Source organism: Miscanthus floridulus, chromosome 10, assembly GCF_019320115.1.
Source record: "Miscanthus floridulus cultivar M001 chromosome 10, ASM1932011v1, whole genome shotgun sequence".
Classification (NCBI taxonomy): domain Eukaryota; kingdom Viridiplantae; phylum Streptophyta; class Magnoliopsida; order Poales; family Poaceae; genus Miscanthus; species Miscanthus floridulus.
This window is the reverse complement of record NC_089589.1, coordinates 20,463,581-20,474,663: the sequence shown is the minus strand read 5'-3', so window position 1 is coordinate 20,474,663 and position 11,083 is coordinate 20,463,581.

Genomic DNA, 11,083 nt, shown 5'->3' with positions numbered 1-11,083 from the left:
TACGATAAGGTTGATGTTATGAGTCTTGTTCATTCTTATAACATGGGTGATAATATCAGAAAAATGAGTATGAATATAACATTTGAATACATCCTGGCAAAAAGGTTGAGTGGCTTAACCTATGTAAGGATTGTCCAACTTTACATAATGTATCAAATTTTACATGATTATGACTATCATCATCCAGACATAAGATATGCAACATTTTAGCTCATTTGGTTAAGACTATGAGATCAAGAAAGTAGTGCTATGAACAAACTTAAAGAACAAAACATGTTGAGTTAGTCAGGTTGGATCAAGTAAAGTTGTAACTCAAACATGTTTGTTTCTTCATTTATGTGCATACCAGAATCAAGGAAAAGTTTTTAAATAATGACCATGTACCTTAAGATGTTACCTTTATCATTGGAGCATGATACCACCATGTGACGAAGGGTAGATGACTTGTGGTGGTTCTTTCCTTCCACTTGAAACTTTCCTTGCTCAGCTAGCCTTGTATCTTGAGTTGTTCATGAGCATCTTATCACCTATATTGCGCTCCTTTCTCATTCTTTTATCATGCCATTTTTTATCTTTCTTTGTGAATCCTGGCATTGTGTTTGGACCCTTTGCTCCATTCATTGTTTCTTTTCTACAAAGGATTAGTGGACAACACATACCCGATGGAATGTACAAATAATTCAAAACAAGGGTAGTGTTGTCATAGAGCTAAAGGTCATTTTCTATGCCATAGAAAAGTTAGTTTTAACATTTTAATTAGCATAGAATATTTATCTCATGTTTTTAATATGTGTCTTTATTTTTTTCACCATTACTTTTTCTCTTGAGGATTGATTTTATTTTACATTTTAAGTTTGACTTTCATGTATGGAATTTGCAAACACATTCAAACTTATAGAAACAAAGTAATACCGAGCACATGGATTGTAGACCAGCGTGCTAGAGCGATGGGGGCCTGTGAGGAGGAAGAGCATGGTCGGATCATCTGTAGAAGAGTCGACCTTCCTCCCCCACACTTGGACTTTTATGTCACTCGACATTTAAAGTCAAGTGTGAGTGTTGAAGCATCTCTTAGAGTGTTTTGGAACTCCCATGTTCTCGGACATTGTACACCCTTCGTTCTTTTTAAAATCTTTACCTGCAATGGTTAGTGACAAAGAATACCCAAAGGGAACTTGTCCTAGGAACATGTTTTTGTTAATTTTTTTATGGAGGACTTTATTAGAGAGGGAAGTTAAAGTTTAGTTGTTCCAAGATGAGTTGTTTGGGATTTTATTGCCACCACACTAAGCATCTCGTGGGTTGTTACACTCCACAGAGGTGTTTTATGGGGCGTGAAAACCCTGACAGCACAACCTTAGAGAAACTAAGCTATCATAGTTTTATTATGCAAAGAAATAATACGAGCAAATATATATATATATTTATTTTTATTTCTTTTCATAACTTAAGACAAGATTGTTTTAAGTTATTATGCATCAAGGAAAAGAGTTTGGATTCAAAACTAAACATGCAAAAATTCAAAATCAAAAGTTGTATGGAAATGAAATATGAGATACATACCGATTTACCTAACGGTGAGGGCTCATGATTTTAGGTCCGTTGAGTAGGACCTCTCCCTTGCATTTAATTTTTCTTTGTACCATCCGATTCAGGAGATGAAGTTCATCTTCCGTTAACCTTTCTTGATTTTTGTTGATTCTTGGTTGACGAGTTGGTGTTCATTGGAGCTGCAAACTTGAGTTCCTCCTTGATGGTCTTTGTCTTCTAGTGCATGATAGAAAGCAATACGCCAACCGTCTTGATGGTCGATGGAAGAATCTCATTAGTATTTGCGTGAAAGCTTCCTCTCCAATGACTTAGGGTTGTTATCTTGCAACCATGGTTGTTCATGGTCTCACGAGACACAGTCGGCAGACCACTATTGATTGATGATGTTTGTTGACACGAGAATGCATGCCGTGATGTAGTAGTATCTCATCATCTCGGTCTTTGCTGCCGACATGTGAGTTGGTGTCTTTGAAAATGATGAAAGCAGGCATTAGTATGGCTAATATGGGGTAGGTTGCACCCTACTTATCATCACCATCCTAGCTTGAGTCTTGGGAAGTCTCAATGCTAAGTTGTCTTCAACGTTGCTTGTAGCCTGTTGATTTGTTCGTCCACTTCCTATGAGTGAGTGCTTTTATTCTAAATCCATTTTATAGCACTCGTCTTCTTCCTTTTTATTCCATAGCTGCAGTGGTGGTTTGGTGCAGGTTCATACCAAACCATGAACAGACATAACTTATACTTATTTATCCCTACAAAATGTTAGTGGACACATACCCGAGGGATTACAATAAATTTAAAATACAGGTAGTTGTCCATAATTTATGTGATTTTCATCTATGCTAATGAAAAGACGATTTTAGGATTACTTTAGCATAGATTTTGTTTATCATTTTTTATATAATTTTTTATTTGTTCGCCGTATTCTAACATGGTTCAAGGCAAAAGGTAACTTGCAACAAAAGACAAAATGAATAAACTTTAATACTTACAGTTCTACCATACATGATAAGTGAGCTGTGTCTTCTTTGTGCAAAGCTATTTGTAGTTCATCATATGCCATGATTCATCTCCGATATGAATTTATCTCGGGACTTTCCCAAATTGAATTTGAGAGTTTCCTGCAGAGGTTAGTCCAATAAAATATCCAGTGTCTACTAATGCACACTCTTGGTTCAAAAATCAACCTAGACACCACGTCTAGTTTGATTTAGAAAAATATTTTAACCTAAGCACCATGCTTAATTTAAAAACTATTTGGAAGTAAAATCAGCACACTTCTAGGTTCAAAAAATCAAACTAAACACCACATCTAATTTAATTCAAAAAAAACATTTTAAACTAAGCACCATGCTTAATTTAAAAGACGTATGAAGATACTTCAAAACCTAAGCATACTATAGCAAACAAGGGTAGCATGAAAGCATTACAAAGATTTATTCAAATAGAGGTGAAAGAGCATGATCTTGGCGAGTAATATTTTTTTCTTTCTTTTCTTTTTTTATTTTTAGATAAAGATGCAAAGTGATATGGATATATGCAGGGACCTAAACTTGCTATGGATGCGAAAACTCAAGCTAAATAGAGTGGATGCATTGATTATTCAAAATAAACATGTAGTGGAATGAAAAAATTAAAAGATAACTGCTCATCAAGTTTAAAGTCCATGAGCAGGACTATCTCACCTTTTTCAATAAAAACTTAACTTGACTCATAATTTGAGATAGAATTTGTGAGTAGTGCAGCATCTATATTCATCACATGGGATGTGATTTTAATTCTTATGACGGTGACCTTTTTTTCCAATCTACACGTTGTTAGAATAATATATATGTTTATACAAACCTGTGAAATGGCAGCGTTCCAGTGTTGATGGATCATGAATGTTCAGGCACTCTGGGTTCTTCAATGTTTCTTCTTCTTTTCTTTTCTTGTGGAAGCTTGCTGGAAGGGTAAAACGACATCAACAGTTCTGTCTATTCCACAATTCAACGGAACAGGGGTAATCCCGCTAAAACTAGAAGTAAATTAGTAGAAATATTTATGCCAATTGTTTTCCCGGCAACGCACCTGAAATGCTTGTTGGTATTTATGAGTGTAAACTAAAATATAAGAATTCCACAAGCGCACAGAATACCATTGTAGCATTTCACCGAGAGTATTCTAGGTATCGCTATTTATATTTTACCATAGGGAAACAATGGAATAAAGATAAAAGGAATATGTACTAATCAACATACCAGCATAGCTAGAATAGGGGTAAATATAAAGATAGGCATTAAGCATAATGACACTCAGGGGATAAATCCATGATAAAATTAATAGACTTGATAACTTTGGAGTATAACGGGTGAGGAAGATTTCTATGATATTCCCACTACAGGCATATAAACTTATTATAGCAAAAGATTAGTTCTACATTCATGCATAAGGGACATTACTAAAGAAGAGTATAGCTAAATATGCCTCTTCCATCGCAACTGGGTCCTACTAGTCCTACAAACAGGAGGTGGATTATAGAGAACCAATGAGGCTGTCACAACCGCGACCTACAACACGTTTTGGAATGCAGTTTGCATCCGCAGGCACTACAATGTATAAGCACCATGCTTACACAAAGTCTGCTCCTTAGCCATGTTCGATCACTAAGCCAAGCGCTCTGCGATCCTATGCATAAACATAAATATAACTACGACTACTCTAGGCATATAACCAAAATAAGCATAACCATGTAGATAAGAATATGACATGTAAATATTGAAGTCTCATAAGATATGAAAGTATAGATACAATGGCTTATCAATCCTCCGAGGCTAGATCCGTAATCTGGACATGAGTCCAACTCGACCCTAACTCTCTACTACATTGGAGAGTTCTAGACCTATTCCTCCTGCTGTGTCTTGATCTAATTGATCCTCAATGGATGGCCTTATGGAGGGGGTCTAGGGGGCCTTTTATAGGGGAGATGGAGTAGGGAGCAAGTTAGTGCCACGTCATCGATCCGTGTCACGACTTCATCTTGTCCCTTGATTCGAACCAACTTGAATGCACATTGGAGATTGATTCTCATCGGCAGTGGATGCTTCACGTCGAAGGAGGACCTGACAGGAGGGGCCCACACGTCTACCGACCTAGGGGTGGGGTCGGCCGACCCCGCTGTCAGCCTCTCACGCTGATCTTTGGCGGTAAGTCTTGGATGATGGTCTTGATGCTCTTTTCAGCTGAGTCTGTCATGGATCATCAAAATTATTGACATATTATGGCCCAATTTGGCCTATAGAATGGCTAAATTCACCTGCATACAAATATTCACCAAGACCTGTGGATTTTGTTAGGTTAAAGCTCCTAAACCTATGGTGATGTTTGATTTTAAGGATTCTAGCAGGTAAAGTTGATGGTTCATTTTTGCTGTACTGATCGTCAACACTTATACCTTTGCCTTGGGCCATTGCATTTTGTTTTTCTCTTTCTTCTTTTTCAAATGTGGAGCACTTGATCATCATTTTGGCCACCGCCATCACCATGTGTGCAATCTAGCTCCACCTTGGATGTGAACCAACCTATCTCATAACCAACACTTAGAGCATAGGGTTAGTCCACTAGGTTGTCTCAATTAGCCAAAACCAAACTAGGGCTTTCAAGCTCTCAATCCCTCCCCACCATGTTGCCTAGGAGGAGTATTGTATTCCTACATGTAGCGGAAGGTTTCCAGCATTATATTCGTGTCCATCAACTTTTTACTCATTTGGACCTTATCAATTAAAAGCATCTAGGCCCTTAGTGGGTTTCGGTGATTAATGACGACATAAGATTATTGTGACTAACATGTATTTTGTAGAGGCAATTTAAGTTTGGTCTTGATAACGGTGATTGTTTGGGCAATCAATGGTTTTCATGCCCCTATCGATGGAAATTGTTTTAGTTTTCAAAGGATGAACGACAAGGTTAAGGATGCACTAGTTCTAAGTGTCGATTGGTGTTGGAGAGACACTTAGAGTAGTTTAGAACTTTGTTTTTCCTTTAGCCATACTATAAAGGGGAGTATGAACTAGTAGGTTGACCTAGGTGAGTCTAATGCATTAGGTGTGGTGCACACTTGTCAAACTTAGCATTAGTTAGCTCAGGGAAGGCCCAAAGATAAGTGGAACAAACCCCATTCACAAAGTTTTTGAATCGGAAGTGAAAGGAGGGTTTAAATGAGCGTCGGACCAGTTTCGACGAAGGCACCAGACCAGTCTGACGGGTACGTGGCATGCCTAGGAAGCTCCTCAGGCTGAGAATGAGCGTCAGACCACTTTGACTAGGGCGTCAAACTGGACAGGATCACTGTTCATTCAGTGGACTTTTGTTCAGCGAGCATAAGACTGGTATACAGCTGGCGTTGGACCAGTTTGTAACTGGTTCGACGGCTTTCAGAGAGCATCTAGAGAGGGTATACTCGCGTCGAACAAGTCCGATGGGGTACCATTGGACCAGTTTTGGAGCACTAGTGTGTCAACGGCTCCTTCTAAAAATAGTGCATGCACTGTTCACTCTATGAGGGTCGGACTGGTCTGACGGTCTGTCAGAACTGGTCCGACGCCTCGCAGAAAAGTGAGACTTGGCTCAAACGGCTATGGGCTTGTGAGGGGGATATTTGTACCTCATCTACTCATCCATGGAAGCTCTCTTGCCCATTTGTTTGGCTGAGGAAATACATTTGTGTGCAAGGGAGTGCAAGAGCCTAGTGAGGTGTTTGAGATTTGATAATCCAAGGTTAAGGACCTCATTCGTGCATAGGGAGTAGCAAGTGTGCATCCACCTTTCTCATTAAGCTTGTCATCGTTAAGTGAGAATTTGTGCTTGTTACTCTTGGTGATCGGCATCACCTAAATGGCTTGGTGGCGATTGGGAGCTTGGTGATCCTTCGGCGGAGCTTGTGGATGACCCAACTCATCTTTTGAGCGGTTGGCGTGATTCACCGTGTCAGAGCGAGAAAGATTTAGCCCATAGAGAGCACTTGATCCTTGCATGGATCATGGGGGAGCTATACCCTTACGTGGGTGCTCCGACGAGGACTAGTGGGGAGTGCTGACTCTCTGATACCTCAGGAAAACATCACCATGTTCCTTTCCCTCTCTTTACTTTGAGCATTTACATTTGAACAATTACATTCTTGTATTTACATTCCTAGAATTGCTATGCTAGAGTAGGATTAGAACCTAGGGTGCAAAACTTTTGTTCAGTCAAATAGAAATCACTTTTAGGCACAAGGGGTGAAATGGGCCAAGCAATAGGACTTTATTGTTGTGAGAAAATTTAGAGAAGCCCAATTCGCCCTCTCTTGGGCATCATGATCATTTCAATTGGTATCAGAGCCTGGTGCTCCTTGAATTAGGCTTAACCGCCTAGAGTAAGATGTCCAGAGGTGATGGACACCCTCCCTTCTTTGAAGGAGATGGCTTTCCATATTGGAAAATCCATATGGAGTCATACCTTGAGGCCATGGATGTTGGCATGTTTAGGGCCGCTACTCAAGGCTTTCCAAAATCTAAGGATCCCAAAAATCTTACTTCCAATGAGCAAGAACACGAGAAGTGGAACACCAAGGCCAAAAACACCCTTTTCAGAGGTCTTTGTAAGGACGTGTTCAATCACGTGCGGAACCACAAGAATGCCCATGCACTATGGTCGGACATTTGTGCGCTCCAGAGGGAACTAAGAGTGAGTGTGAGGAACGCTATCATCTTGTTATGAAAAAGCTAAATTCTTTTGAGATGCTTCCTCATGAAAGTGCTAATAAAATGTACTCACGCTTGAATGTTCTTATAGAGGAAGTCAATGGGCATGGACTCACATAATTGTCTCCATTTGATGTTGTGAGAAAGATCTTGAGTGTCCTCCCTATTGACAAGTATGGGCATATTGTCCCCATGCTCCATCAAGTTGATCTTTCCACCGCTACTCCAACTCAAATATTGGGGAAGATCAATGCACATGAAATGTACATGCACATCACTCCGCAAGATGGCTCTTCTTCCACCAAGAAGAAAGATTTAGCATTCAAAGGAAGCCAAGAAAAGAGGGGCAAAGCAAAAGTCAAGGAAGTGGCCCTTGATAGCTCAAGTGATGATGAACGTGATGATGTAAATATTGCTCTCATGGTGAAGAAGACCACCAAGATGCTCAAAAAGCTAAACAAGAACAGTGTCAAGTTTGATTCCAAGAAGAAGAAGTTCTTCACTATTAGCAAGAGGAAGCCCATCTTTGAAATGGATTTCTACAATTATGGTGAACTTGGTCATCTAGATCATCAATGTCATAAACCCAAGAAAGAGAAATACAAGAAGAACAAGGACAACAAAGATGACTCAAGTGATGATGAGAAGAGGAATGACAAGCCATACAAGAAGAAGGATGGCAAGAAGAAGTAATACCACAAGAAGAAAAATATCAAGGTGTTGTAACACGGCCTCGGTGGGTGGCGAAGGCCTCCGACGGCGAGGTGTCGCCAAGACGTCTTCGACCGTCTTAGGGTGGAGTTCTGGCGCTGACTAAAGGAACTTTCCTCACTATGCTCATAGGGTGCTGCACGAGGCTCAACGAGCTTGTCGCGGATTCCGCCCGGACCAGGCGCAGACATCTCCGGCCGCTCAGGCGAACGCCGCCCCGCTTCGGCTGACGGGCGTCTCCGGCGATGAGGGCAGAGGCCGCCCTACCCCTGAACTAATCAAACAAACAATCCTGCCTAAGTGTGTGTAGGTACCTAAGCGTAGGCGCCCATGGTCCGTGCGAGCGCACCAGCATGGCCCCCGTGTGGCCGGGCAGAGACCTACGGATGATGTCTCCGACCAGACCGACAGAGACCCGCATAGGCAGCGGCGCGCCCCTAAAGATGGAGGCTAGCATTGGGAACCTAGGCCTCTGGGCCAAAGACCGAGGCACGGTGGGCCGGTCGCTTATGGAGGCCCATTACTTGAAGACGGTGTGGCAGGATTGCCCCGCAAACAAGAGACTAGTGGCGGAATATTCCAGAAATGTACTGTAGCAGTTGAGGGGCATTGTAATAAATTCTGTCTAGAAGTAGTTGAACCCTATAAATAGGGAACACTTGTAACAGTGCAGGGCATGGTGGATGAATTAATGAAACCTTAGCTTTCCGTGCCAGTTTCCTACACGCCACCTGTTGTGCCTATCCTGAGCCTCCGCCCGAGGGCGATGCCTAGCGGGCAGAGGCCTCTGTCTCCTCCACGCTATCTGAGACCGCTAGTCTCAACATTGGCGCCCACCGTGGTTGGGCCAAGGCAAACCAACGATGGCAGGGAAAAGAAAAACCACCACCAGAGCAGCAACGACCACGGGTCAGAGAGGAAGGCCTAGGCGCACCGCTCGTAGCACCTACGCAACCTCGCCTGCAGAGGATGACACCAGAGCAGATGCCTAGGGTCAACCACCGGAACCCCAAGATCCAGAAATTCAAGATCTAGAGGCCCAACCAAATTCAGGCACAACACTCGAGCAAGAACTACAATAGCTGCAAGCACAGTTGCAAAGAGCGCAACAAGAGAGGGACAGAATGGCAGCAGCATTCGCAGCTAATCAGCAAGCTACTCAAGCGTCAGCACAAGCAGCAGAAATAAGGCAGCAGTTGGCAGTCCTACATGCTGAGATGCTAAGTATGCAGCATGCAGTACCAGCGTCAACCTCCACAATCCCAGCCTCCGTAGCAACACCTCCACCAGTGATTAGTCCGACCATGATGCCATCTCAGGTGATGCGGAGGCCTATCGATCCCAAGTCCCCACTCTCTGAAGGCATACAACAGTCGCCATGGCCAGCGGCGTACAAACTAATCACACTACCAAAGTTCAACGGCAAGACAGACCCCCATCAGTTTATTATGAGTTATGAGGCAGCAGTAGCCTCCGCCGGCAGAGACGACGCCATCTTGGCAAAGTCATTTGTCATTGCAGCCGAAGGCGATGCATTGGCTTGGTATTCTATGCTCAAACCACGCACAGTCTATTCTTGGGAGAACCTCTGGGGCAAGATATTGGCAAACTTCAAGGGGCTAGCAGCACAGTCGCTGACTTCCATAGATCTGTTCCAGTGCAAGCAAATGTAGGGAGAGACACTACACGACTACTTCCGGAAATTCGTGCAACTAAAGGCGAAGGTACCAGACGTCCCAGACGAGATCGCCATCGAAGCAGCGATCAAAGGCCTCCGAATCGGGCCATTCGCTGCACACCTAGCAAGAAAGAAACCAACTTCCATACAACAGTTGTATGATGAGTTCAAGAAATACTACAGATCAGACAATGACCTCCGGAAAAGGCTGGAGGAGCAGGGTCAAAACAGACAGCAAAAACTCCCAGAAGAGCTATACAAACCAGAATGCATCAAATCAGAAACCAGGCCAGGGGCAAGTGCTCAGCATCAAGGGTCAACCTCACCTCGAGCAAGGGCAACTGGAAGCGCCAGCACGGCTGGAGACCCTGACCAAGAACCAAGGTCGGCAAGGTTACCAAGGCAAAAACTGGAACAAAAACCACAGCCAGAAACAACGCAGGCCATATTACGTTTTTCACGATGAAAACACAGGGCATAGCACCAAAGATTGTCCGAAGACAAAAGAAACACAGGAAAGGATGAAGAACAGGCAGACTGCCCAACCTATGGCACAGCAGAGTGCAAGAGAGGTCAACACCACCTACACAACTGGCCACCAGCAGTACTGCCCAATGTACCCAACGCTAAATGCAACCCAAATACATCCCTCCACACTGGCCTCTGCTTATTACCCAAACTTCCTACCAGCATGGCGGTCATCGCTTTCGCAGTAGCCTCCGGCGGGCAACTATAGGTCGGAGGCAAGCCTAACCTACATAAACCCAAAATCTCCCCATATAACCTACCTTGAAACAAACCCACCGGCACAAAACCAAATAAGGTTCGAGCCTCCACCGCAACAGCACCACATGCAGCAACTGCCTCCACCGCCACCTCACAACCAACCACCAGCACCAAAAAATGAGCCAAACCAAGAAAACCAAGTCAACCTCCATGGACCGCTACCAACAATAGGCATGATACTACCAATCGCCGGAGGATCATCAATGGAGTTTCAAACAAAAAACAGAAAAAGGATCACCTCCGCCTGGTAAACAACGTAGCAGTCCAAGGCCCAGCGAAATACACAGATTGGTCCAGAGTCCCAATCACCTTCATAGAAGAAGATCTCTAGCTAGAGAGCTACCCTCACGCAGATGCAATGGTGATCAAGACCAACATAGCAGCATGGGAGATAAGCAGAGTACTGATCGACACTGGCAGTTCAGCAGATATCATCTTCGCAAATACCTTCGACCAAATGAAGCTCAGCAGAAATCAACTACAGCCCTCCAAATCCCATTTAATAGGATTCGGAGGCAAGCAGATACAAGCATTAGGAAAAATCTCACTCCCAGTGTCGTTTGGAACCCAAGCAAATGCTAGAACCGAGTACATAACCTTCGACGTCATCAATCTGTATTACCCATACAATGCCATA